The sequence below is a fragment of the Crocuta crocuta genome, unplaced genomic scaffold (assembly GCF_008692635.1).
Source record: "Crocuta crocuta isolate KB4526 unplaced genomic scaffold, BGI_CrCroc_1.0 scaffold154, whole genome shotgun sequence".
NCBI classification, from domain to species: Eukaryota; Metazoa; Chordata; class Mammalia; order Carnivora; family Hyaenidae; genus Crocuta; species Crocuta crocuta.
Genome location: NW_027530545.1, coordinates 10,557,057 through 10,583,712, shown reverse-complemented (window position 1 = coordinate 10,583,712; position 26,656 = coordinate 10,557,057). Strand labels below are relative to the sequence as shown.

Below are 26,656 nucleotides of genomic sequence, written 5' to 3'. Positions count from 1 at the left end.
AATAATAACAGTGATTGCTATTTGGGGCCCAAGCGTAAATGACAGGGATTTGCAGTAAGGTATCAACGTCAGTGTGAGAGGCAGAGTGCACTACTGGACATAGCGCAAGTGTGGGGTCATTTATCTCCCAAACCTTCCACTCGCTACAAATGTGATCTTTTCTGAGGTTTGAGGTTTTGGCCTTAGCTGTTCCATCTGTAACATGGACATAATGTCACTCATGGCCTGTGTTGTTGTCAAGATTCAGTGATAAAATGATGTAACATGCTTGGTCCTGATCTTCAGACTACACAGACTTTAATTCTCTACTTAATTTATTTCAGTTTTTAAAACAAATTTATTTGCGGCAAATACCCAACACATAAAACTTCCCATCTTAACTAGTTTTAAGTATACAGTTCAGTAGCGTTAAGTATATCCATGTTATTGTGCAAGTAATCTGTGGATCTCTTTTCTTCTTGCAAAACTGAAACTCTGTACCCATTAAACTACAACTTCCTATTCTCCCCCACCCCCCACCCTGGGAACGACCATTCTACTTTCTGTCTTTATGAATTTGACAATTCAAGGCACTTCACAGAAGTGGAATCTTAGAGTATTTGTCTTTTTGTAACTGGCCTATTTCACGTAGCATAATATCCTCCAGTTTCATCAATGTTGTAGCATCTGTCAAAATTTCATTCCTTTTTAAGGCTGGAAAATATTCCATTGTACATATATGCCACATTTACTTACCATGCATTCATTAATTCATCCTTGGGTTGCACTCACCCTTTGGCTATTATGAAATAATACTGCTATGTCGTGAGTGTACAAATATCTCTTTGAGACTCCACTTCCAATTCTTTTGGGTATATACCCAGAAGTAAAATTGCAGGATTATGCGGTAAATCTATTTTTAATGTTTTGAGGAACTGACACACTGTTTCATGTAGTGGCCACACCATTTAATATCCCCAACCACAGGGCATGAGGGCTCTAATTTCTCCACATCCTCGCCAACACTTGTTATTTTCTGTTTGGGGTAGTATCTATCTATCCTAATGGGTGTGACGTAGTATCTCACCAACTTTTAAACTTGCAGACAAATTCCCATGTTTTGCCCACTAACCACCAGAAATAAAACATTTATTGTAAGAAAAGTTAGGAATTAACATGCAGGCAAAATTAGGGAGTGTTGACCACAGAGCAAGATGTTTCAATGCTTATTAGTTGGTGTGTATTAATTATCTAGATGTGAATCCATAATTGTTTTTACAACATCTTTTCTGTTCGCTGAATCCCTGTTTAGGGAAAAAGCATGGTTAAATGAATTCTGACCTGACTTGTAAAGAGTACAGAGGAGGCTCCCTCCTTTCCTTGCATAGCACTATTTTGACTCCTCATGTTTTGCTCGTTGAAAAGGGCTTGTTGTTTTTACTAAGTGATTTAAGAGCTTTTAGACATCACTGTTCTGTTTAGACCAATGGGGCAAAAGCATGTGAAAGATTTACAACTTTACTGTTAGTTTTATGTGCTGGAAGGAAGGTGTATATATAGATACTACCTTAAAGAAGGAGTCTATTTTCTGCTACTGAATCAGACCCGGGGCTTACTGGTCACTGCAGTGAGCCTGCTAGGGAGTAAACGTGGATGCATTTTAGTGCACTGTAATGTGATTTTTAAACTTGTTCAAACAATGAATTCACTGTGGTCATCACATCTCTTCTGATTTTCAAGTGCAAACTTGACACCATCGTTCTTATTAACAATTAAAAAAAAAGTTTTGCCCCTCAATTTCTATTATAAGGGACGTATTCTTGAAGTTATGGTTACATTAAAATTCTTACTACAAATGAAGCCAGCTAAAAATGTTTACCAACTTGAATTGAGCTCATCATGTTTTGTTTGCTGAATAGTGTTTTGTGATTTTACCAACATAAGAATGAGTCTCCAAACTATTTTTAAAAGTGGAGCTTTTACTCTAAAGAAGTGCTTGCCTCATTTTCTTCATGCTACTCCAAACAAGATGTTGTTTATTACTTTGAAACACTATATGTAAACCCCAGGAATATGTTAAATATGATTGAAGTCTTGGCTGTCTTTAACAAATTGAAGTTTCCAGAAATTTAGCTGTGTTTAAAAACCAAAGCCATGTTTTCAGGAAAGATTTCTATTTCCAAATATGTGGTTGCCCAAACCTTTTATATTTTCATGTCAAATTCAGCTGCCAAATAACACACACTGTACCTTAGCTATAATAGAAAAACACACATAGACTTGAGATTTTTAAGAAGCACTGCAAGAACTATGATCATATTTCCTGAACTTATGCTATTCCTATGGATATAAGCATCTCTTCAAGTAAGCTCTATAAGGCGCCGGTCACTTATACTGGTGCAAATTGACATGCACAACACAATATTGGCACGGTGTAACAGCTGATGTGGGAAAATACAGGAATTTCTAGCCAGACCAAAATATGAGGTCAAGGAAGTCGCTTTTATAATAATAGTGGTTATCTGTTTAATGTGTGATCTGGCAGTGATATGATGTTGACCATAGGCAATTATGCATATTTCTAAACTGGTTGTATGCAAGCCCAGAGTAAGAGAAATCCCCCAGTTTGTGATAAAAGGGTATTTATTGCCTTTTTATTTCCTTCATATGCTTTACTTAATCATTTATAAAAGACAAATTAATAGTGAGTACCAATTCCATTTTGTGTTTTATTCTGTAGTCATTCCTACACATTTGGGATATGTATTAATACGTGTTCTTAATAGTTTTGGCACAAGTTCAATGTCAACGAATGAGTGATGTACACATTTTATAGTCTTCTTAAGGGATAATAATGTTGTTCAGTGACAGTGTGTCTTGATTTCTTTGGGGGCAGTGTACGCAGATATGAGTCATAGGGGAGAAAGACCTATTAGTTATTTTTTTCTCAGCTTGTGCAATGAGGCAAAATTTTTGTTTCATTTTAGTGCAGTTCTTTTAGAATGGTATTATCAGGATTAGTGTGTAGATTAATGCCTAAGAAACTGGTTGATCACATGGGAGCATATTTTCCTTTATCCTTTCAATGTGACTGAAAAGTTATATTCTATATTTTCATATCAATGACAATGTGATGACACGCCAAAGGAGTTATATTGGCTTGTTGCACACATCAAATCTAATCTTCTTTGTGGAAAAATATGTTTATTTTGAACAAGAAAAAAGAAACTTGAGTGTTTCACGTATCAGGAAGCCTATGTGGGAAAGGATAGTGATTGGCTGTTGTTTACCTACTCCATGGGCTGAACAAGGAGAAGTGGGGTTGAATTTTATAAAACAGGTTTAAATTAGCCATGCAGAACCACTTACAGAAGATACCACGACACGATGGGTTGCATTTGTTGCCTTCTTTATTCCCAGGGACTCCGTCTGCTCTACTCACCAGGGCTCAGCATGGTACCTGGCAGAGAGAAGGGGCTCAACCGATAGTACATGAATACAGAGAAAGAATGGATTGGGGGAGATGCTCATAAAAGGCAGAGCATTTGTTCCCAATGTAAGGTATTACTTTTCAGGTTTAATAGTGTCATCGTTTTAGGAGCATCTACAAGGAAATCAGAAGTGTAAATATTGAAAAATCTCCCTAGAATTTAAAATTTTAACAGTATGCCATGTTTACCTACACAGTTTCCAATTTCCACTCAGACGTTTTTCCTTTAGAGTAGCACAGCATACTGGCGGTACCTGGGTGGCTCAGTCCATGAAGTGTCCAATTTAAGCTCAGGTAATGATTTCAATATTTGGTTCATGAGTTGGAGCCCCTGGTCAGGCTCTATGCTGACAGAGCAGAGTCTGCTTCCATTCTCTCCCTCCCAGTGCCCCTCCCCCGCTTGCTCTCTTGCTCTTTCTCTCTCTCAAAAATAAATAAATAAACATTAAAAAAAAAAGTAGCACAGTATAAAGGATGTAGGGCTATTGGATTGGGAGTGGTGGGCTGGGAGAGACCACAGGCCCCAGCACAGGTCAGTAGAGGTAGGGAGACAGGGGTATTAGCTGCAATGTTGCCTTCGAGAAGCCCCAAGACTGAATATGAGATGTTTGGAGGTATGTTTTGTCCATGTATTTCTGAAGGCTTTTTCCAGAGTAATTTTTTTTTTGTGGATGAGGGGGAATGTGGTCAGTTATATATTATTCTTTCTAATGTCAAGCTGAACCTCAAAAGAGGATTTTATTTGAAAGGTGTGAATAAAGAAAAAGCTTCAAATAATGGAGCCAAATGTAGCCACGGGACCTCGAGGAGTTCCGAAAGCTCAGAGAAGGTATCCCATAGGCATGTGGACCCCTTGCTAGAAGACTGGCCAGTACCAGACTACAAGCAGAGAAGAGCAGGCAGCACTGCACAGTGACCAAGACTTGGGCCGAGTGTTTGGTGATTCGGTCCACAAGGGTGCCATTGCTAGGTCTCTGGTGGAGATGGTGTCTGGGGCTGTGGTGGGTGGGCCTATCTAATTCATAATGTACTGAAGGACACTCCAGAGGTTTTATGTTTTATAGGGCTAGGAAAATATTTAAGGTCTGATCACAAAATACTGGTTGCAAATTAGAAGAAGTATAGAGTCCAAGTTAATAACTAAGCAAAATGCAATATTGTGTCAGCTTCATTCATTGTCAAAAAGAGTATCATAAAAATGTCACTGCATTTGAAAAAGGTTTTTATGATAAATCTGTAAGTATTGCTCTATGTGCTTGCTGACCACTTAGAAATCATAGCTGATTATAAATTAGGCATGCTACCTGAGGCCTAACATTTCAGAAACAAAATTATAAAAATCCTTTCAAAATTTTTACAGCAAAATGATTCTATTTAATGTGGGATATGGGTACATTTTAATCTGTTTGATATATTGATCAGGTGCATAGGCTCTGCAGAGCATGTAAAGGGCCTCAAATATGGGAGGCTAGGTAGGAAAAAGTAAGAGGTTAGGTATATTTTAAAAGGTGTTATGAGAACATTATATAGATGCCTAGCTTTATTTCTTTATAAAGTATTATTTCTTTATAAAGTGACTTGTTTTGTTTTTATTGAAGTGTAATAGACATGCAATATTATATTAGTTTCACGTATACAACACAATGATTCAACATTTGTATACACTGTGAACTGATCACCACAATAAGTCTAGTCACATCTGTCACCACGCAGGTTAACAATACTACCGACTATATTCCCCATGCTGTACATTACCTCCCCATGACTTATTAATTTTATAACTAGAAGTTTATATGTCTTGATCCTCATTCCCCATTCCCCCATCTATGTGCCCTCAGGCAACCACCACTCTGTTCTCTGGACCTATGAATCTGGATTTTGTTTTGTTTTGTTTGTTTTGTTTGTTAGATTCCACATAAATAAGTATTTGTCTTTCTCTGACTCATTTCACTTAATATAACGCCTTCAAGATCTATTATGTTGTTGCAAATGGCAAGATTTCATTCCTATTTACAGCTAATTAGCAGTCCATGTTATATTTTTACTCTGTCTCCTTTACTCATCTATCAACGGACTCTTAGGTGATTTCCATATTTTGGCTATTGTAAATAGTACTACAGTGAACATAGGGTGAATATATCTTTCCAAATTAGTGTCTTTGTTTTCTTCAGATAGATACCCAACAGTAGAATTGGTGAATCATATGGTAGCTCTATTTTTAATTTTTTGAGGAACTTCTATATTGTTTTCCATGGTGCCCATACCAGTTTACATTCCCACCAGAAGTGCACATGGGTTCCCTTTTCTCTGCATCCTCACCAACATTTGTTTCTGTCTTTTTGATAGGAGGCATTCTGATAGGTATAAAATGATATCTCATTGTGGTTTTCGATTTGCATTTCCCTGATGATTACTGATGTTGAACATCTAATTACGTGCTTGTTAGTCATCTGTATATCTTCACTAGAAAAATGTCTATTCAGATCATCTGCCCATTTTTAAAATCAGATTATTTGTTTTGTTGTTGTTGCTGAGTTGTGGGAGTTCTTTGTATATTCTGGATATCAGCCCCTTATCAGATATATGATTGGCAGATATCTTCTATTCAGTAGGTTGCCTTTCACTTTGTTTATAGTTTCCTTAGCTATGCAGAAACATTTTCTTAGTTCTTATTTTTTTTTTTACAAGAGAACAAATCTATACCTTTATTTACTTTTCAGTAAGTTTAAATCCTTGAAGGGTACAGCATCACGTGTATTCTGTGGCCAATGGTTTCAGTGGGAAGTTTGCTTTGGTATTTGGGACATCATGCCACTGTTTCCATGACCGTGAGTTACTTTCCCTCAGATGACTCTGGTTTTGTTCCAGTTGCCGCCAGGAGTCACTGAGTTGTTCTTTGCTTTCACATTTCTTGGCCTAGATGGAATTCAGTTTCATCTCAAGCATAAACACCTTCAATTTTAAGAAAGGCTGTGTTCTCCCTCTGGTTCTAGAGAAACTGCTTATAGCCAACCAATACGTCCTTGGAAGACAGCCTTCCAGACATATTTGTCATTTGTTATCTGTCGAAAAGAGTATCAAGAGAATCTTGGAGTCTGTGGAGGGTGCTTTTCCCAGGAGGCCTCCACAGGCTCGAAGATGGCGGAAGGAGCTATGCAGAAGCTTTTCAGTTTGATGTGATCCCATTTATTTATTTTTGCTTTTGTTTCCCTTGCCTTTGGAGCCAGAGTCAAAAAACTATCACCATAACCAATATCAAGGAGCTTACTGCTCATGTTTTCTTCTAGGAATTGTATGTTTTCAGGTTTAACATTAAAGTCTTTAATCCATTTTGTGTTAATTTTCATATATGGTGTAAGATAGTGGTCCAGTTTCATTCTTGCACAGGTGGCTGTGCACCATTTTTTTTAAAAGTACCGTTTGTTGAAGAAACCATTCTCTACCTGTTGTACATTCCTGACTCCTTAGTCATAAATTAATTGACCATACATGTATGAGTTTATTTCTGGACTCTCTATTACATTCCAGAGATCTATGTGTCTATATTTATGCCAATACCATATTGTTTTGATTATTGTGGTTTTATATTATAGTTTGAAATCATGGAGCCTGATACTTCTGGCTTTGTTCTACTTCTCAAGATTATCTTGGTTCTTCAGAGTCTTTTGAGGTTCCATATAAACTTTGGAATTATTTGTTTAAGTTCTGTGAAAAATGCCATTAGAATTTGATAGAGGGTGCATTGAATCTGTATTGCTTCAAGTAGTATGGATAATTTTACAATATTAACTCTTCCGATTCATGAGTATGAAATATCCTTCCACTTATTTATGTCTTCTTCAGTTTCTTTCACCAATGTCTTATAGTATTCAGAGTACAAGTCTTTCACCTTCTTGGTTAAATTTATTCCTAGGTATTGTGTTCTTTTTGATGCAATTGTATATGGAATTGTCTTCTTGATTTCTCTTTCCTATAATTCAGTATTAGTGCATGGAAGTACAACAGATTTTTGTATATTAATTTTGTATCCTGCAGCTTTACCAAATTCATTTATTAACTCTAACCATTTTTGGCAGAGTCCTTAGGGTTATCTAAATATGTTACCTTGCCATCTACAAATAGTAACAAATACTTCTCCTTTCCAGGTTGGATGACTTTAATTTCTTTTTCTTGCCTAAATGCTATGATAGGACTTCCTACACTATGTTGAGTAAAAGTAAAGATGGGAGGCCTGGCTGGCTCAATCAGTAGACTCTTGATCTTGGGGTTGTGAGTTTGAGCCCCATGTTAGGTATAAAGATTACTTACAAATAAAATCTTTTTTAAAAAAAGTGAGGATACTGGGCACTGCTGTTTTATATCTGATCTTAAATGGAAAGCTTTCAAGCTTTTCACCAATGAGTATAATATCAACTGTGCATTTGTTGTATATGGCTTTTTTTAGGTTGATGCACTTTATGTATATATATGTATATACAGACACATACACGCACTTTGTTGACAGTTTTAATCATAAATGGATGTTGAGTTTTGTCAAATGTTTTTCTGCATTTATTAAGTTGATCATAAATTTTTATATTTCACTTTTTTAATGTGGTCTATCAGGTTGATTTATTTGCAGATATTTAACCATCCTTGCATCACTGAAATAAATCCCACTTTGATCATGGTGTATGATCTTTTAAATGTACTCTCGGATTCCATTTGCTAATCTGTTGAGGTTTTTTATATATATTTTTATTATCCCAATACAAGGATATTGGCCTGTAATTTTCTTTTTTTGTGTGTAACGTCTTTGGTTTTGGTATCAGCATCATGCTGGCTTCAGAGAAAGTGTTTGGAAGGCATTCCCTCCTCTTCAATCTTTTGGAGAAGTTTGGAAAGTGTAAGTATTAAATCTTCTGGAATGTTTTGTAGATTTACCAGAAAGCCATCTGGTCCTGGACTTTTATATGTTGGGAAATTTTTGATTACTCATTCAATCTCTTTACTAGTATTTGGTCTTTTCAGAATATCTATTTTTTCACAAGTCAGTCTTGGAAGATTGTATATTTCCAGGTATTTATTCATGTCTTCTAGGTTGTCCACTTTGTGGGCATGTAATTGTTTATAGTAGACTCATAATCCTTTGTATGTCTGTGGTATCATTTGATGTTTTCCTCCTTTTATTTCTGATTTTATTTATTTGAATCTTCTCTTTTTCTTGGTGAGACTAGCTAAAGATTTGTCAATTGTGTCTATCTTTTCAAAGAAACAGCTCTTAGTTTTGTTGACCTTTTCTATTTGTCTTTTTACCCTCTATTTCATTTCTTTCTGCTCTGATTTTTATTATTTCTTTCATTCTACTAACGGTGAGTTTTGTTTGTTCTTCTTTTTATAGTTCTTTTAGTTGTAAAGTTACATTGTTTATTTGAGATTTTTCTTGTTTCCTGACTTAGGCCTGTATTAGTATGAACTTCCCTCTTATGTCCACTTTTGCCACATCCTTAGGTTTTGGTATGCCATATTTCTGCTTTCATTTGTCTCTAGGAATTTTTTTATTTCTCTTTGATTTCTCTGATGAAAAGAAAGCATGTTTCATTTTCACACTTTTGTAATTTTTCCAGTTTTTCTAGTTTTATACCATTGTGGTTGGAAAATATACTTGATATGATTTCAGTCTTCTTAAGATTTGCTTTGTGGCCTAATGTGATCTATACTGGAGAATGTTCCATCTGCTCTTCAGAAAAATTTGTGTTCTTCTGTTTTTAGATAGAATGTTCTGTGTATGTCTATTAATAAAATCCATCTGGTCTAATGTGTCATTTAAGGCTGATGTTTCCTTATTGATTTTTTTGTCTGGGTGATCTATCCATTTATGTAAGTGGGGTATTAAATTCCCCCACTCTTATTGTGTTGCTGTCAATTTCTCCCTTTAGGTCTGTTAGTCTTTGCTTTATATATTTTATTGCTCTTATGTTGGGTATGTATATATTTATAAATGTTAAATATTTTTGCTGGATTGATCCCTTTATCATTATGCCATGTCTTTCTTTATATTTTATTACAGTTTTTGTCTTTAAAACCTACTTCATTTGATACAAATATAGCTATATCAGGTTTTTAAAAATTTAATAATGTTTGCTTATCTTTTTCCATCCCTTCACTTTCAGTCTGCGTGTATCCTTCTAAGTGAGTCCCTGGTAGGCAACATATAGGTGCATCTTGTTTTTTATCCATTCAGCTACTATGTGTGTGTCTTTTGATTGGAGAATTTAATCTATTTACATTTAAAGTAATTATTGATAGATATAACTTGTTGCCATTTTGTTAATAGTTTTCTGGCCATTTTTGTAGTTCCTCGCCATTCCTTTTCTCTTCTCTTTCTCTTTTTCATCGTGGTTTGATGGCTTTCTTTAGTATTATGTTTTGTCTTCCGTCTTGCTGATTAGTTCTGCTTTATCCAACCTGCTTTTGAACCTGTAGTATATTTTTTAGTTCAATCATTGTGTTCTTCAGCTCTGTGACTTCTGTTTGGTACTTTTTAATATTTATATCTATTTGTTGAAGTTCTATGTTCATCTGTTCTTCTCCCAAGTTTGGTGAGCATCTTTATGACCATTACTTTGAACTCTGTCAGGTAGATTACTTATCTTCACTTCACTAGGGTCTTTTTTGAGGTTTTATCTTGATCTTTCTTTTGGAATGTATTCCTCTGTCTCTTCACTTTGACTGAGTCTCTGTGTTTGTTTCCATATATTAGGTGAAACAGTTACTTCTCCCAATCTTGAAGGAGTGACCTTGTGTAGAAGGTGACACATCGGGCCCAGAAGGGCAATCCCCTCTGGACACCAGATCCAAGCCTCAAGGGGCATTCCCTGTGTAAGTTGCACATGTCTGCTGGTGGTTATGACTCGGCCAGGCTGTGGCATTGGGTATGTTGGGTGCCTGGATGGCTGGTTGTGGGGTGTATGTGTGTGTGTGGGGCACATACCCACATGTACCAGCAGGTTGGAGGGAGATTGCCAAAGTGGCACCTCTCATTGCTGGCATTAACAAGGTAGAATGAGATCCAAGAGTGGTGCTTTCCAGCACTTCCATACCCAGAGACAGTCCCATTGGTTTTCTGCCTCTCCAGTGCTTGCTTTAAGATTGGTAAGTAGATCTCCTTCACATGTGATGTAGGTGTTTTTCTAACTGCTGCTTTTGTGCTAGGTCCTGGGGCGAGTGAGTTTGCAGGTGTGAGTTCTTTAAGGGCAGGTTGTTTGTTTCCTATAGTTCTTCGGTTCTCTTGGGCATAATCCCCATTGGTTTTACATTTTGGGGGCTCATCTTTCTGATGCAGGACCTGAGTTGGGATGCCTGATGTGGGGACATGAAACTCTTGGTCCTTAAGGAAAAGTTTCATGTTGTCGAGGTCCCTCCTGATTATGGGTTACTGGGACTGAGGTGAGTTTTTAGCAAGAGTACATCTCTGCCTCTACTACCTATCTTGATGTGGCTCTTTTATCTTTTGTTGTGGAGGCATTGTTCATTGAGTTTTCAGAAGTTCTTCAGAGAAAATTATTCAAGGGACGCCTGGGTGGCTCAGTCAGATGAGCATCTGACTTCGGCTCAGGTCATGATCTCACAGTTCGTGGGTTTGAGCCCTGTGTTGGGCTTTGTGCTGACAGCTAGCTAAGAGCCTGGAGCCTGTCTTTGGATTCTGTGTCTCCCTCTCTCTCTGACCCTGTCTTGCTCATGTTGTCTCTCTCTCTAAAATAGATATAACATTTAAAAAAAGAGAGAGAGAAAACTATTCAATATGTAGCTGTAGATTTGTTATGTCTATGGGAGAAGGTAAATTCTGTATCTTCCTAGGTTGCCATCTTGAACCTGATCTCTCTTTGTGAGGCCTTTCTTTCTTTCTCTCTTCCTTCCTTCTTTTCATCCTTCCTCCCTCCCTCTTTTTCTTTCTTTCTTTCTTTCTTTCTTTCTTTTTCTTTCTTTCTTTTTCTTTCTTTCTTTCCTTTCTTATTTTCTTTATTTCTTCCTTCCTTCCTTTTTTGTTCCCTTTCTTTCTTTCCTTTCTTTATTTTCTTTCTTTATTTCTTCCTTCCTTCCTTTTTTGTTTTCTTTCTTTCTTTCTTTCTTTCTTTCTTTCTTTCTTTCTTTCTTTCTTTCTTCCCTCCTTCCCTCCCTCCTTCCTTCCTTCCTCCCTCTCTCTATCATTCTCTCTCTTCCTTCCTTACTCCCTTTTTCTCTTTCTTTCTTTCTTTCCTTATTTTCTTTCTTTATTTCTTCCTTCCTTTCTTTTTTGTTTTCTTTCTTTCTTTCTTTCTTTCTTTCCTTTCTTATTTTCTTTCTTTATTTCTTCCTTCCTTCCTTTTTTGTTCTCTTTTTTTCTTTCTTTCTTTCTTTCTTCCCTCCCTCCTTCCTTCCTTCCTTCCTCTCTCTATCATTCTCTCTCTTCCTTCCTTACTCCCTTTTTCTTTCTTTCTTTCTTTCTTTCTTTCTTTCTTTCTTTCTTTCTTTCTTTCTTTCTTTCTTCTTTCTTTCCTTATTTTCTTTCTTTATTTCTTCCTTCCTTCCTTTTTTGTTTTCTTTCTTTCTTTCTTCCCTCCTTCCTTCCTTCCTTCCTTCCTTCCTTCCTCTCTCTATCATTCTCTCTTCCTTCCTTACTCCCTTTTTCTTTCTTTCTTTCTTTCTTTCTTTCTTTCTTTCTTTCTTTCTTTCTTTCTTTCTTTCTTTCTTTCTTTCTTCCCTCCTTCCCTCCCTCCTTCCTTCCTTCCTTCCTCTCTCTATCATTCTCTCTCTTCCTTCCTTACTCCCTTTTTCTTTCTTTCTTTCTTTCTTTCTTTCTTTCTTTCTTTCTTTCTTTCTCTTATTTCCTTTCTTTATTTATTCCTTCCTTCCTTTTTTGTTTTCTTTCTTTCCTTCTTTCTTTCTTTCTCTCCATCCTGGTTTTTCCAAGGAATTTATTTGAGCAAATTTGGAGACAGGGAGGCTCTGCATCTGCAAGAAACTTTTGGACCTCTTGGTGGTTAAGCATGGCTTATGCTGGTGATGTAGGACCTGGTGGGAGAATGGGAATTTTATCATGACTACCAGTCAGCAGCTCTTGCTGGCTGCAATCTACACCTTCCTGATCTGGATTGAATGTGCCCAGGCACTCATGCTGGGTGCCCATGTCTTGGTAGCACTGGGTGGATGACAACACCTGCAGTGGGGAGGTTCCAGGGCACCCAGTATATGTTGTAGGTGCTGCTGCAGGAGTCACAGCACAGCTAGATGCCACAGTTCCTCACCTGCAAGTGAGATTTCTCAAACACCTGCCCACAGTAGGCCATTTCCCCCTGAAGATTTCTTCATCTTCTTTAGCTAAGACACAAAATACCTGAAGCAGAACTTGGTGACACCTTGATTTGGTGCAAAGATACACATGCAATAAAGGGGCAAAGTGCAGCATTTGGGGGTGGGGAGCTGGCACAGTGTACTCTCACAGTGTGCCCAAGGCTTTCCAGGCACCCTCTCCACACTTGCCACTATCCAAGAAAGGGAGCACATTACTTTCAGTGAAATCTTTTATGGTATGGAGACAGGCAACTTTGAAAGCAATAGATCCAATTCTTAAGTACCCAATTCTTGCAGCCCATCCGAATGAGGAAAAGGTAAGAATTTGACCTTGTATGAATAATATTGCACAGTGCATCTTGTGATATATGCTTTTATGTTAAAATGCTTAAAATTGATTTAATCTGTACAGTCAAGACAAGTGCTCTTTGTTTTCCAGCTGACTACATGCCTTTGGTATAACTTGTGATTTGGGGGAGGAAGATGACAATTCTAGTTTCAGTTAGAGGGGCTGTAAATGAATGTGGAACTCTCTCTGGAATAGAGTTATTTCTTAGCATGCTCTGAACTTTGCTTGATAATGTAAAATGACTATTTTGATGTTTTACTCCTTACATAACCACACTGTTTGCACATCAACAGATAAGAGTATGTGAGTGCTTCCATTTCAGACTAGTCCTAACTATGTTTTTAACATTCTAGAAGGACTGTATTTGTGATTTGGTGAGTCCATCAGTGCACACCATAAAATGTTACTAACGTAGTTGTCTAGTATTTAGGTAGAATAAATTGTTCACTTTTTATTTCATTATCTTATAATCTTTTCCCCTCTTCCTCCTCTTTTTTTTTTTTTTTTTGTTTGTTTGTTTAGTAATCTCTACATCCAGGGGCACCTAGGTGGATCAGTCGGTTAAGCGTCCGACTTTGCCTCAGGTCATGATCTCATGGTCCATGGGTTTGAGCCCCATGTCAGGCTCTGTGTTGACAGCTCAGAGCCTGGAGCCTGCTTCAGATTCTGTGTCTCCCTCTCTCTCTGCCCCTTCCCCACTCGTTCTCTGTCTCTCAAAATAAAGACATAAAAATTTTTTTAAAAAAAATCTCTACATCCAAAGTCTACATTCGAACTCATGACCCCAAGATCAAGAGTCACATGCTGTACCAACTGAGCCAGCCAGGTGCCTGTCATTATCTTGTATTCTTAGCACAAGTTTCTAATTATGACAGACACTCAGGTGTACTTATGTAATAATAATTTTAAGGCACATTTAATCAAATAATTCTCTAGTTCCATGCTTTTTTATTGAGTTGTCTACATTAAGCGCATCTTCAGGGAGAGGGTAACCAACAAGCTTTGTTAGGAAGGGGCACCGGTGTCTTGTCCACCTGTGTTTCCTGGGCAGGTCACCATAATAATTTTTAATAGATACACGTCAACTCAATGACTGAGTGAATAAATGAATGGGAATAATTGGCTCTAGGAGTTCTCCAATGGCAACTGGAGCTCTGTGTGAAGCCCAGGAATGGTGGGCCTGTATCTGACCAATGAACTGACACAACCCATGAGCACACACTGGCTCAACTGGCCTGGCTTTGCCTGCTCTGCCCACTTCACTCACTCTCCTCAGGCCAACTTGAGACTGGGTCTGGTGCAGAGACTACCAGCTTCGATCTGTTCTTTCACATCAGAAGAGGTTAGGGAATGTGAATTGTGTTCAGACTGAATGAGTCAGTGGAAGACCAAATGCGTCCCAGGTGGACATGGGTCAGGGGTCCTAGCAAAGATGTTAAGGGAATTAGCATTAGTGTTGAATTTATGTAGGACTTTGATGCCCTCACACCCAGCATGCTGTCCCCAAAGAGCTGTCGTGACTGAACGCTGCGACCTGCACTAGCCAAGGGTGCGCTAAGTAGCTGGGCAGGCTGGGAGCATCTTGTTGAGGTGAGTCTTCTCTGCTCTGTGCTATGCCTTCTTGAGGAGGGCCACCAGGACAAAATCCTCTGCAGTCTCAGCACCGGGGCTAATTGTGTCCTCCTGAGCACACGGCCCATTCTTTGTTTTGGGGATACTCCTATCCATGCGATGAATCACATTTCCCTCTGCACGGGGCCTGTCTGTGAGCTCTGATTCAAATTTATAGATTACTGCAGGCAAGTATGTAAGACTTCCTTGCAATAATTTTGTCTTCTAATTTCACTGTATTTTCCCTTAGACTCATTTTTATTCATCAATTTTATATTAAGTTTATCTTATTATATCAGGTGTGTTTTGCACTGTTTTTGTTTGTTTAATGAATCAACTTAAATCCTTTTGGGAAAAAATAAAAAGAAATACCAGTATATTCATGCAACACCTTTACTTAAAATTTTTTTTTAATGTTTATTTTGAGAGGGAGGGGAGTGGCAGAGAGAGGGGGACAGAGGATCTGGTCTGGAGGGGCTGTGCTCCGACAGCAGAGAGCCCAATGCAGGGCTTGAACTCAGGAGCTGTGAGATCACACTTGGGCTGAAGTTGTACGGTTAACCAACTGAGCCACTCAGGCGCCCCTCAACACCTTTACTTTAGTATTTTTTATTTCCCAAACCTACATTTTACAACTTTTCTTCCGTAATCTATTGAGAAGAATAAAATTCACCACTGCCTAGTGGTATGTATAATCCTTTCTGGATTAGTTGTGTTTTTTGTTTTCTGGGTTTTATGTTTTGTTTTGTTTGTGTGTTTTGTTTGTTTTTAAAAGGAATTTGACCATTATATTAAAGGAAGGTGTTGATAGCTGAGCCCTACAGCTGCTACTTTCTAGCCTTGTGAATTTAACTAAATTATTTAATCTTTCTTATTTATAAGAAGAGTAATACTATTTATTTTTTGTGAAGATTGTGAGGATTATATGAAATACTGTATGTACAGTACGTAGTACTTTATGTGACACACAGTAGGCTTTTTGTTTAAAGTCTTCTAAGTGGAAGGGTGCCTGGGTGGTCCAGTTGGTTAAGCGTGACTCTTGATTTTGGCTCAGGTCTGGTTTTGTGAGTTTGAGCCCAGGTCTGGTCCAGCTCTGTGCTGACGATGTGGAGCCTGCTTGGGATTCTTTCTCCTCCCCCTCTCTCTGTCTCTCTCTCTGCCCCTCCCCCACGTGGATGCATGTGCTCTCTCTCTCTCTCTCAAAATAAATATATACACTTAAAAAAAGATTAAAAAAATAAAAGTCTTCTAAGTGGAAAATGCACTGGATTGGCAGCAAAGCCTTTCTTTTTCAACTTATTAGCTAATGAACTTGGGCAAATCATTTTACTTCTTTAGACCATATTTTTCTCATACATAGTTTTATGGCATGACCTAGAGTATCTTTATGATTCTAGCTTTGCTATTCTTGGATTCTCAGGCTTGTCCTGAGTAACATGTGAGAGTGTGTCCTCACTCTGTTCACAGTAGGAATGGCAGGAATCTATTCACCTGGGCATAGAGAGGTCTAGGGGAAGGTGATCCAGATCTGCAGCAGAGAAATGAAAAGGCCCATTGTGTTGGCCATTATGTTCTTCACTGGCGTTGATAATGGTAATTTGCAAAGGTAGTAGCATTTTCTGGAATACCCTGAATTGCTAGTGATTATAGTCCTGAATTCAAGTGGATTTCGAAAGACTTACCATTATGGATGCTGCTCTCTGTAGTAAATAGTTTATAACAGGCCGCTTGGTGAATACTTGGAGAGGTAGCAGTGGAACAAAGGGAGCTGCTGTTCTGGTTAATGATCATGTTCACCAAGGACCACGTTTGGTTCAGTCGTGGAGCCAGTCAGACAAGTGTCTGTGTCCAAGACATGGTTTCTATGCAGGAGCCATTGGGCAACAGGAGACCCCCAAAGCAGGAGGAAACTCACTGATCCAGGAGATAAGTAAGGGTTTATAATAGATGATGTAGAAGAATAACCTACACTGAAATTCACACTCATAGCAACTCATCAAGATGCAGGGTAGTTTTGTGGTTACGGGCACAGCATTTTTTAATGTGTGGTTTCAGCCAAGTTATTTAATCTCTCAAAGTCTCAGTTTCCTCATAATTTAGAGGGATAATGATACCTCATACAGTTGTTCTACAGAGATAATGTAGATGCTGAGATATGTTAGTTATAGGTAACTTATTATTAAAACTATTAGTATTATTGTAAACTGCAAATTCACAGTGGACTTCAAGGTTCTGCTACCCCAATCTAATAAACTGTGCAGACTTTGAGAATAAATGTTAAAAACAAACCATTAGATGATCAAACAATCGGAGGAGAATGCACATGTAGAGAATAAAAATTCTAATAAATTTTTGAATCAGTACATCATGTCCATTAACTTTCATCCTACCATTTTGTCCCTGGGAACTTACTTTCAAAAGGTAGCCATCTACTTTTGCTTTTGATTGATTTCATTCTTTTTACATTGAGGGGAGGTTATAAATTAAAGACACTAGTTTTTATTGACTTCCTTCATTACTCTGTAGCTCCATTTTGTCTACTTATTGTGAAGTTTCTGTCCCCTGCCTTTCTGTGGGATAAATATAAATTTTCTCACCCTGTTCAAAGAGCAAGCATTATGACCCTGAATCCTAAAAACATCTCTATTTTATAATGTAATTTTTTAAAAGATGGTAAAAAAATTGGGCTCCTGGGTGTCTCAGTCAGTTCAACATCCAACTCTTGATGTCAGCACAGGTCATGATCCCAGGGTTGTGGGATCAAGCCCCGCATCCGGCTTTGCACTAAGTGTGGAGCCTTCTTGGAATTCTCTCTCTTCCCTGCTTTCTCTCTCTCAAAAATTAGTAAAATAAATGAATAAACAATGGTAAAAAAAGTAACCAGTGTAAAATGAAAAAAAAAAAACCCAAAAAACAAAAACAAACTTGGAGAAAGTGAGCATTAAAATATTGTGAAATGATTGTTACAAAAACAGAGAAACCACTAAAAATGAGTCTGGTTTGGGTTCGAGTATTTTTGTCTGAATGAACTTCAGCTTTTGGTTGGCCCACTGAAATTCACTGAATTCAGGGAAATTTTGAGATTTGAAATGGTAACAACGTGTAGTAGTTAGAGCCTCAGACACAGCACCTGGGAGTGGTGGTTTTCTTGTGTTTCACTCTTTGAATCTTTCAGAAGAGAAGTGAAATTCTATAATCTAAATGTCACTGATTTATTTAGTTTTGACATGCAATTTCTCTTGTATCCAGTGTAATTTCTCTTATATCAAGTCATATGTGAGTCCACTTGGGTTTGAAAACTTTATAGATCATCTTGCAGTGAGTATTTTCATAAAAAATAAATTAGGACTGAAATCCAAGATCTCAGCTGCCTAACACTTAATAAGAAGGATATCCTTAACTCAGTTTTTAAAAGCTATTCTGTAATCATTCATTTATTGTTGAAGTAATGCACTAGTGTTTTCAAGCAGTTTTACTACATTATTTCTTTATTAAAACATTTTTTTTTAACTGTGGTAAAAGAAATAACATGAGATTTGCCACCTTAACCATTTTGAGTTAACTGCAGTTCTGCAATGGTAAGTAGATTTACATTGTTGTGCAATAGAACTCCAGAACTTTCTCATCTTGCAAAACTGAAACTCTACACTCATCAAACAAGAACTCCTCATTTTCTCCTCCCCCAAGCTCCTGCTCAATTCAGTTTTTAAGTGAGGTATGTATATGTTTTGTAATTATAGTTTGATGGGGCCAGAAGTCATTTAGATGGATTGCAAACTGTGCTCTTACCTGAAAGTAGGAAATGAATGTTCATAGTTGGCATTTTTATTAGTTGAACTATAGGATACTACTTAATGTCATACATGAAGTACTTGATAAGCAGGCATCACTCATAATTTCTTTTTAAGTTTAGTTATTTATTTTTGAGAGAGAAATAATCCTAAAAACTAATCCTAACATGGGGCTAGATCTCATAACCCTGAGATCATGACCTGAGCTAAAATCAAGAGTTGGATGTTTAACCAACTGAGCCATCCAGGCACTAATAATTTTGAGTCATAAATTTTACAATCAAAATCAAAACCAAAACTGGAATAAGGCAGAAAACTTGATAATGAAGGAGGGCAACTTTTGAAATATAAAAATAATTAAGAAGTTGCAAAATTATTTTCTGTTGAGATCTTTAGAAAGGCAAATATTCATTTGAATATTGTGGTTTTGTTGAGGTACTAGCAGCAGGCCGAGGACAGTGTCAATATGTCCCAAGCTAGTCCCCTTTCCTGGACTTTCCGAGGCTGTGCTTAAGGAGTCTGCTGTGGCCACCGTATAAGGCAAAATCCAGAAGAAGGAAATGTTGAAATGTGGGTAGTGATATCTTAGAGCTCTAACTTGCTTGACCAAAAGCATTTTTTGAATACTCAGAGTCCTGGTTGGGAAATGAATATGATGGAAGAGGTTTAAGTGCCAGAGGGAGGGAGGCCGCGACACCCTAGTGCAATTCTCCAAGGCGATGAGACACCATCTTATTGGCTACCTCCTAGCATCATCTTCATAGTCTCCATGCTCTAATATGATGGGCAAAATATGGGAAGGTAATGAAGTTGATGATGATAATGACGACGACATTGATGTGATCCTGAGAAAGGCAGTCACCCAAACTCATGGATGCTCTATTCTTACCTCAGGCGTCTTGCCTGATATGGGGAACTGATTTGGGGAACTCAGTGTTTGATGACTCTCCTTAAGTCTTTACAGGATTAGACTTACAGATCTCAAGACCCAGTTGTTTAAAACTTGGTCCTAGTGTGTTTCAGGTACATTTTACATTAAACCAGTTTTTATGTGTCAGTCTGGGAACTTAATTATCATTTATAAACTTGTTTCCTTGCTAAAAATGTATTTTGAGTCCAAAACTAAGAAATTAAATTTTTTAAGGAAATGACCCTTTTTAAGTAGGAAATTGTTTCAATTTGTTCTTGTAATTCTGTATCAGCATTTAATAATATATTTTAATTTGGTTTTGGAATGAAAGCTATAGCTTAATTTTAGTAGTGGAAGAGAACAGTAGGGTAGCTAAAAAATGAACAGTATTACATACATTAAGCTCTTGATACATATTGGTTGAATTAATTAAATACAAAGTCATTTGTATTTAGTTATTTGACTTTGAAATATAGGGTAAGAGTTTTTAAACTTTAATTGATTTTTTTAATGATACTTTTCCTATTTTTATATTAATGTGAATTTTCACATTTCTAACTCACATATTTTGCCTACTCTGGCCTTATTCTAGGTAGTGGGGAGAGTTAACCTAAAATTATAAATATGCTTTAATCAACCTACAGTTCCAAGCATGGATCATCAAGTATAAATGGTGTTAATACTATTTAGGTAAGTGGTAAGTAAGCTACAGGCAACTGTGATGGAGAGGAACAAGTGGTTATAGTGAGTCACTTAACCACATCTGGGTTGCCAATATGCTACTTGAGATTTTTTTTTAAGGTTCTTCCAACGGTGGAATATATTGAGATAAATGCAGTGTTAATTATAACATATTGGCGAGGCTCCTGGGGGGCTAAGTCAGTTAGGTGTCTGACTCTTGATTTTGGCTCAGGTCATGATCTCACGGTTTATGAGACTGAGCCCTACATCAGGTTCTGCACTGACAGTGTGGAGTCTGCTTGGGGTTCTCTCTCTCCCTCTTTCTATGCCCTTCCCACAATTGTACTCTCTTGCTCACACAAAATCAATAAATAAACTTAAAAAAGGAAAAAAATATAACAAATTGGCATATGAAATAAGACTATGTGTTGTATCTCCTACCTTATTTCCTGCTTGAACTGATCAGCTGACATAGCCTGTAGGCCTGGGCCTTTTCCTTTCTCAAAGTCTTATTTGATTTTCTCTCTCTCTCTCACTCTCTGTCTCTCTGTCTCTCTCACAGTTGCTAGAGACAGGCTTCCTGGTTAGAGGAAGACCATTTTTAAGGCAAGAACATATGTGTGGCTACACTCCTCTATTAGGGCCTACACCACAGTTAATACAGTGAGCACGCTCCTTCACCCAAATGGTCGTGTATACCTTGGGGACATTACATAATGTGGAAGGGGTCCAGGGAACATTACAATTAGAAAAGGCAACAGATTAGAACCCTAGAGACCTTGTGGATAGGTATAATGAAGTTATAACAATTTCAACAATGTTTACCAATGATTAAAATGTTTTCCATGTGCCAGGTGCTATATGCATCATCTGTTCAGTCCTCACAAAGCCTTATAAGGTAATCTTCTGATTAATCCCATTTTAAGATTTAAAAAAAGCCAAACAAATTCGGAGGTTTAGAGAAGTTAAATCATATTCCTCAAGCTTACGCAGATAGTAAAATAGACCCGGAGTTCACCCAAAGATTGTCAGACCCCACCACAAACTTGTCAATATTCTGCTAGTGTTTGCTACCATGGTGGTGGGGATTTGAGAAGACAATTTTCCTTGGGTGAACATTTTGCCTAGTTATTGCAAATTAGTTAGAGGTAAAGTTCTTTACATTTTCTCATTTGTCCTGTTTTCTTCTTTTTCACTTCTGGTCTTTTCTTCCCTCCTCTCATGTCACTTCCAAGTTGGTAGTAGAGGCCATGATTCCTGCCCATTGTGCCCTCACCACAAAGCCCGGATTAATTTGGACAAAGGAGCCAAAAACATGGTAGCCAGTCAGCTTCTCTTTCTACGTGCTTTAGCCTAGCTCTCAGGGTGAATTTAGATGAGGCACACTCAAGGATATCCATGAGTAATAACTATAAGCTCTGTCATAGATAACTGTAGCGGGTGTGTTTAAACGTACAACTCTGTTTTTCTATTATTATGTGATATTTCACGTTGACTTGTCAAACTGAAAAATACCCATATTGATTTTGCAGAAAGCTTCACATGTGAGATAAATGCACTCAGAGACTCCTCACAAGTAGCTCTTTGGCGCTTCAGATGTGAAATGGATCATTCCTCAATCTGTAATAGACCCTTCTGTGAAGCTCTTCAATCAAACCTGAGAATTCAAGGTGAAATGGAGGGGAGCCTGGGAGACCCCTACAGGGGGATTTGAGCGAACCGTCTGGGAAAGGAACCGGCGGTATCCGCTGCCTCTTTTTTTTAGGTGTGTGTTTTTTTTTCTTCTTGAGAGTAGGAAGGTGGTCAATCCCTTTGCGACCCTCCCCGCCGCTTGCGTGCGGTACCTGGGCACAGGGAGGCGAGCTGTAGAGGCGCTCGCAAGTCACACGCGCCTTTGATATCCTTCCGCCTGTCCTTTCTGACAAGTTCCAGATTATTTTTAAAGCAGCTATTTGATACGATTTATTACACAGAGTTTCTCTTTCCACCAAATCATTTATGTTGTTATGTTTGAGAAGGTGAAATTTTCCTTTTGAGAAAAGCGTTCGTTTTAAAAAAGAAGTTAGTGATGTATAATAACTACTTTAGTTAGAAAGAATTGTCGTAGTTTGCGAAGCAGTATTCCTGGCAAGTGCATCTTATTTAAGAATCCTATTTGTAGATCATGTCATGACTTTTAGTTAGTTTGCTCCCAGTAAAGCAACAAGACAAGAGTTACCCCTAGTAAGGAAAACAGCATCTTCTGAAGCTAGTTTTTATGTCACATTTAAAAAACTTTATTTGGGGGGCACATTTTCAGTTGGATATTTCTAGGTTAATTAAAAAAAAAAACTTCAAGAATTTCCAATGGGTTATATCTTTGGGGGGTGCTGGGAGTCCTGACAGCAAACTAAGAAAAACTATGCTTTGGAATTTATGTTCAAATACAGAATATGTTTAATAACAGTTTTTGATGCTCAAGCTGTTATGAAATGATTGCTGTCCCCTCACTGTATCAGAGTTTTCCCAAGCCATGGAGACGACGTTGTTTGTAAAGCTCACATATTAGTATAATCTTAAGAGCATATTAATTGCCCGGGAGGTTTCTGTATTTGTTCTGCACATGTGATTAAAGATCACGGCAGCTTATACCGCATAATTTTAGAGATGGAGAAAACGACTATTGTAATACTTGCTACTCTCAGTTTCCTCTACAGCAATGCCCTTACACCTTTCTTTTTCAGGCGTTTTGTAGCATCCTAAACAGAAGGATATTGAAGGGAGCTGATTCTGCTTTGATCCTTGTGCTTGTTGTCAAAGCGCTTGGGATTGAAGAGACTGTTGGCTACAATTGACTGTGACAATTAGGAGATGATCAGAGCCCTAGAGTGGAGCACTTAAAGGGTAATTTACATGTCAGTTTGTCGAATAAAAAAAAAAAAGATATTCAGCTAAGATTTTTTTTTTCCCCCTCAGAGCCTTGTAAACTGCAATTTGTGCTCTGGTAAGAAAAACCTGGCAGAGGAGTTAGGATAGCCATTACCATTTGAAAAGAAGCAATCATAAGGCCGCTGCTGAGCCCTTTGTCCACTAAAAATGCTGATTTGCAGGCAGTGAGTGAAAAAGTGGAACCGTCACTAAATAAAACCTTGAGCTAGGTAACTACCCTCGTGGCTCCTGGGGGCTTTTAATGTTGGTTAAAGGTGTTTTTAAAAAACGTATCTTAAATCCTATACTTGTTATTGTTATAACATTGTGATTGGTCATGAATGTCTTTTCCTAAAAAGATAATATAAACACATTGAGGAAGTGGTAGGTGGAACCCAGGCAACAGTGAACTGCAAAGCTGATGCTGGCTGTCAGTTGTATCTGACTCTTCTTGTCCCTTGTGCAGCATCAGTCAACCCTTCATGCTCTATTTTCCGCCTACTGTATCAGTGGGCTCCTAGGTTTTCCCAGGTTTATTTATACTCTGATTTTAAAGTGGGAGCTGCATTTCTAACCTTCACATAGTTAGCCATTTGGGTGTACTTGGCTAAAGATACAATGTACTTTCACCGTGATTTGCTATTCATACGTGGTCATCNCTTAAAAATTTTTTTAACATTTATTTATTTTTGAGAGAGAGGGACAGAGCATGAGCAGCCAAGGAGCAGAGAGACAGGGAGACAGAATCTGAAGCAGGCTCGGGGTGCAAGCTGTCAACACAGAGCCCGACGCAGGGCTTGAACCCACAAACCACGAGATCACGANAAAAAAAATAGCTAGAAAGTGAAAAGAGGTTAATTGCCAGTAAATATGATGATAGCAGTTACACATTGCCCATTTAATTGTCAAATAGAATAAGAAAAATTAGTTATTTCAAAAATTTTTTGAGTCTTCCCCCTTCCCTGGAAATCATTAATACAATAATAATAATAATAATAATAATAATTAATGGTCACATGTCATTGCAATATTTTCATTTGGGAAATTATCTAAAAAGGAAGTTAATGTGTCGGGGTGCCTGGGTGGTTCAGTTGGTTGAGCATCTGACTCTTGATTTCAGCTCACATCATTATCCCAGGGTTATGGGATCAGGCCCCACATTGGGCTCTGCACTGAGAGGGAAGCCTACTTGGGATTCTCTCTCCCACTCCCTGCCCCTCTGTCCCCTGCCCCACTTTGTGCTCTCTCTCTAAAAAATAAAAAAAATCTTAAAAAATATTTAAAAAGAAGTTAATGTATCAACACAACCATCCTGTCCTTACTCAAATTTGGTGTGTGTATTTAATTCAGAGATAGATATTAACTTTCAATGGCAGATACATTGTGTATTCCATTTTTTGTAGACTTAGCTACTGGTAAAGGGCATTTGAAGAAAGGCAGTAGGTTAGCAATGAGTTTGTCTTTCTCCTGAAACACCAGGCTTTATTGATAAAAGCTAACAGCACGCATGGCCTTCAAAAGCCAAAGGTTGCAACAGCCTATTGCTGTTGGCGTGTGTCCTTCATCTGGATACTGTGTGTCTGGTTTTAAGGCTACCCGGCCATTAAGGACACATCTCAGAAGGAGAGGGCTTTGTTTCTCTTCATTTACATCTGATACCTTAATAACAACATTTTTTTTTCAAGGCATGCTTGATAGGACTTTATGAAAAGGACTGGCATTCTGCTTGCGGAGGTTTCTGAAAATCTTATAAGAGTCAATGTGGAGTTGATTGAGAGAAGTCAGTAATTCATAGACAGATACTGGCGCCTCCTCTGACTGCTTTACTGGAAGTCCCTGAACTTCTTAAACAGTTCTTTAACTCTAGTTTTCCTTGGATGCATGCCCCCCTTACAAAGAAGAACACACAAGCAAGGAAAAAATAAGAATGAATAGGTTAGTCAATGCAAAGAGGATAATGAGAGAGGGAGTCAGGGAAGGTCTGGGCTTTTGCATGTATCTGCAGAATGCAGGCAATGGTAAGTCTGTATCAAAAATCAGGCACAGCGGGAGGTGTTCGTCTCCCAGGTAATGGGTAAATGATGAGCAGATGAGCCATCCTTGTATCGATTTAAGCATTTTGTTCCAGCCAGTCACAATTAACTTTGATTTGTTTTTACTTTCCTCTTATAGGTTTGCATTTAAAACACTCGGAGCACTAATTGTATAAAATTCTGGTAGCTGCACATTCTCTTTTTGGAGAGGTAATGAGTGAATGAATGAAAAGGCAGGGATCATTTGCCATTCTAAGAGCGGGGATTGTCAGAATATTTCTACTTGACTGAAATTGCTTTGGAAGGTGAGCTGGAACGAGAATCTTGCAACTAAAATGAAGTGACTCTGCATGTGGTTTTGGGCTGTTTGTCTTTGTCGAGGAATTCTGCAGAACTGTTCCGGGACTTAGAAGTTGACTTTGATTTTATTTATAAGGTGAATCCTATGAACACATTTTAAAGTACGCATCTTTGAGTCTTAACAAGTAGGCGGAGTCTTTGGAAAGCTCATTTAGAGTTATTTAAAGAGTTTTCCTGTTCCCATCACAGTGTTTTTTCAATATACAGATTGCCAGGTTGTGACAAAATAAATTATTGAAAGGCTTTGAAAAGTTTTTAGAAATGTGCCCAAAGAAACACTATGCAAATCGTTAGAGTTAATTCACATGTCAATTTATTGAAATGTTGCTACTGCTGAAGAGTCCATGAACCTTTCGCACAACATTCCAGAGCATCTACAGTCTTGTTTTCATGAGTAGCGCTTTCTTTGTACTTGTTTGGAGGTAGCGATAGAGTTGTCAGATAGAGCAAATAAAAATAAAGAATTCCTAGTTAAATTTGAATTTCTGATAAAGAATATTTTTTCAGATGAGTGGGTTCCATGCAATGTTCCCATTTTATCAGGGAACCCTAGGGGGCACTCTGATTTGGTAGAAATTGCGACCATGCATTGAATGGACAATGTAATTATTTATAAATTATAAATTGTCACTTACAAATCATTTTACCTTTCACTGTCAGATTAGATAGGCCAACAAGCTTGCCCCTTTCAAATAGAAACCAAAAGGCTTTTAACTCATTAATGCTGAGTTTAGTTTCTTCCATCACGTTCCCTGCACAAGCTGTGACTCGTCATTTCAAGTATATAGTAATTTCTGCTGCACTGACACAATGGAGACTTAAGAGTCTGTGGTGGAGGCGGCTGGCTTACCCACTCTGGTCAGGCTTTGACTGGAGTATTTCCTAGTTACAGGGGTAGAGGACTGGATGATGCAGTGAGAATATCTTACTTTTGTGAAGCCACATATTTTCTTTTGGGACAATAGTATGACTACATAGTTGACCAAGTTGGAAATCCCTGGGCCTTCGATCCTGGTAGCATCTTCTGGGAAGGGAAAGATTTTGTATCCTTGAACTTTGATTTGTTGCATTTAATTTGATTTGCCATAATCTGATTGTCATGAAAGAAGCTAAACTAGGGGCACCTGGGGGGCTCAGTGAGTTAAGCATTCAACTCTTGGTTTTGCCTCGGGTCATGATCTCATGGTTCCTGAGATTGGGCCCTGCATCAGGCTCTGTGCTGACGGCAAGGGA

The 26,656-nt window shown here is 37.9% G+C and overlaps 1 long non-coding RNA gene across 1 annotated transcript in view; it reads left to right on the top strand.

Annotated features, from left to right (window-relative positions):
* The window catches only part of LOC144234502 (uncharacterized), a 41,651-nt gene extending 16,176 nt beyond the window's left edge, over positions 1-25,475 (top strand). Inside the window, exons 2-4 of the long non-coding RNA XR_013335985.1 lie at positions 21,656-21,793; positions 22,847-23,006; positions 25,203-25,475. This is a non-coding gene — a long non-coding RNA (uncharacterized LOC144234502). The remainder of the gene's footprint in view (positions 1-21,655; positions 21,794-22,846; positions 23,007-25,202) is intronic.
* The last annotated feature ends 1,181 nt before the right edge of the window (positions 25,476-26,656 follow it).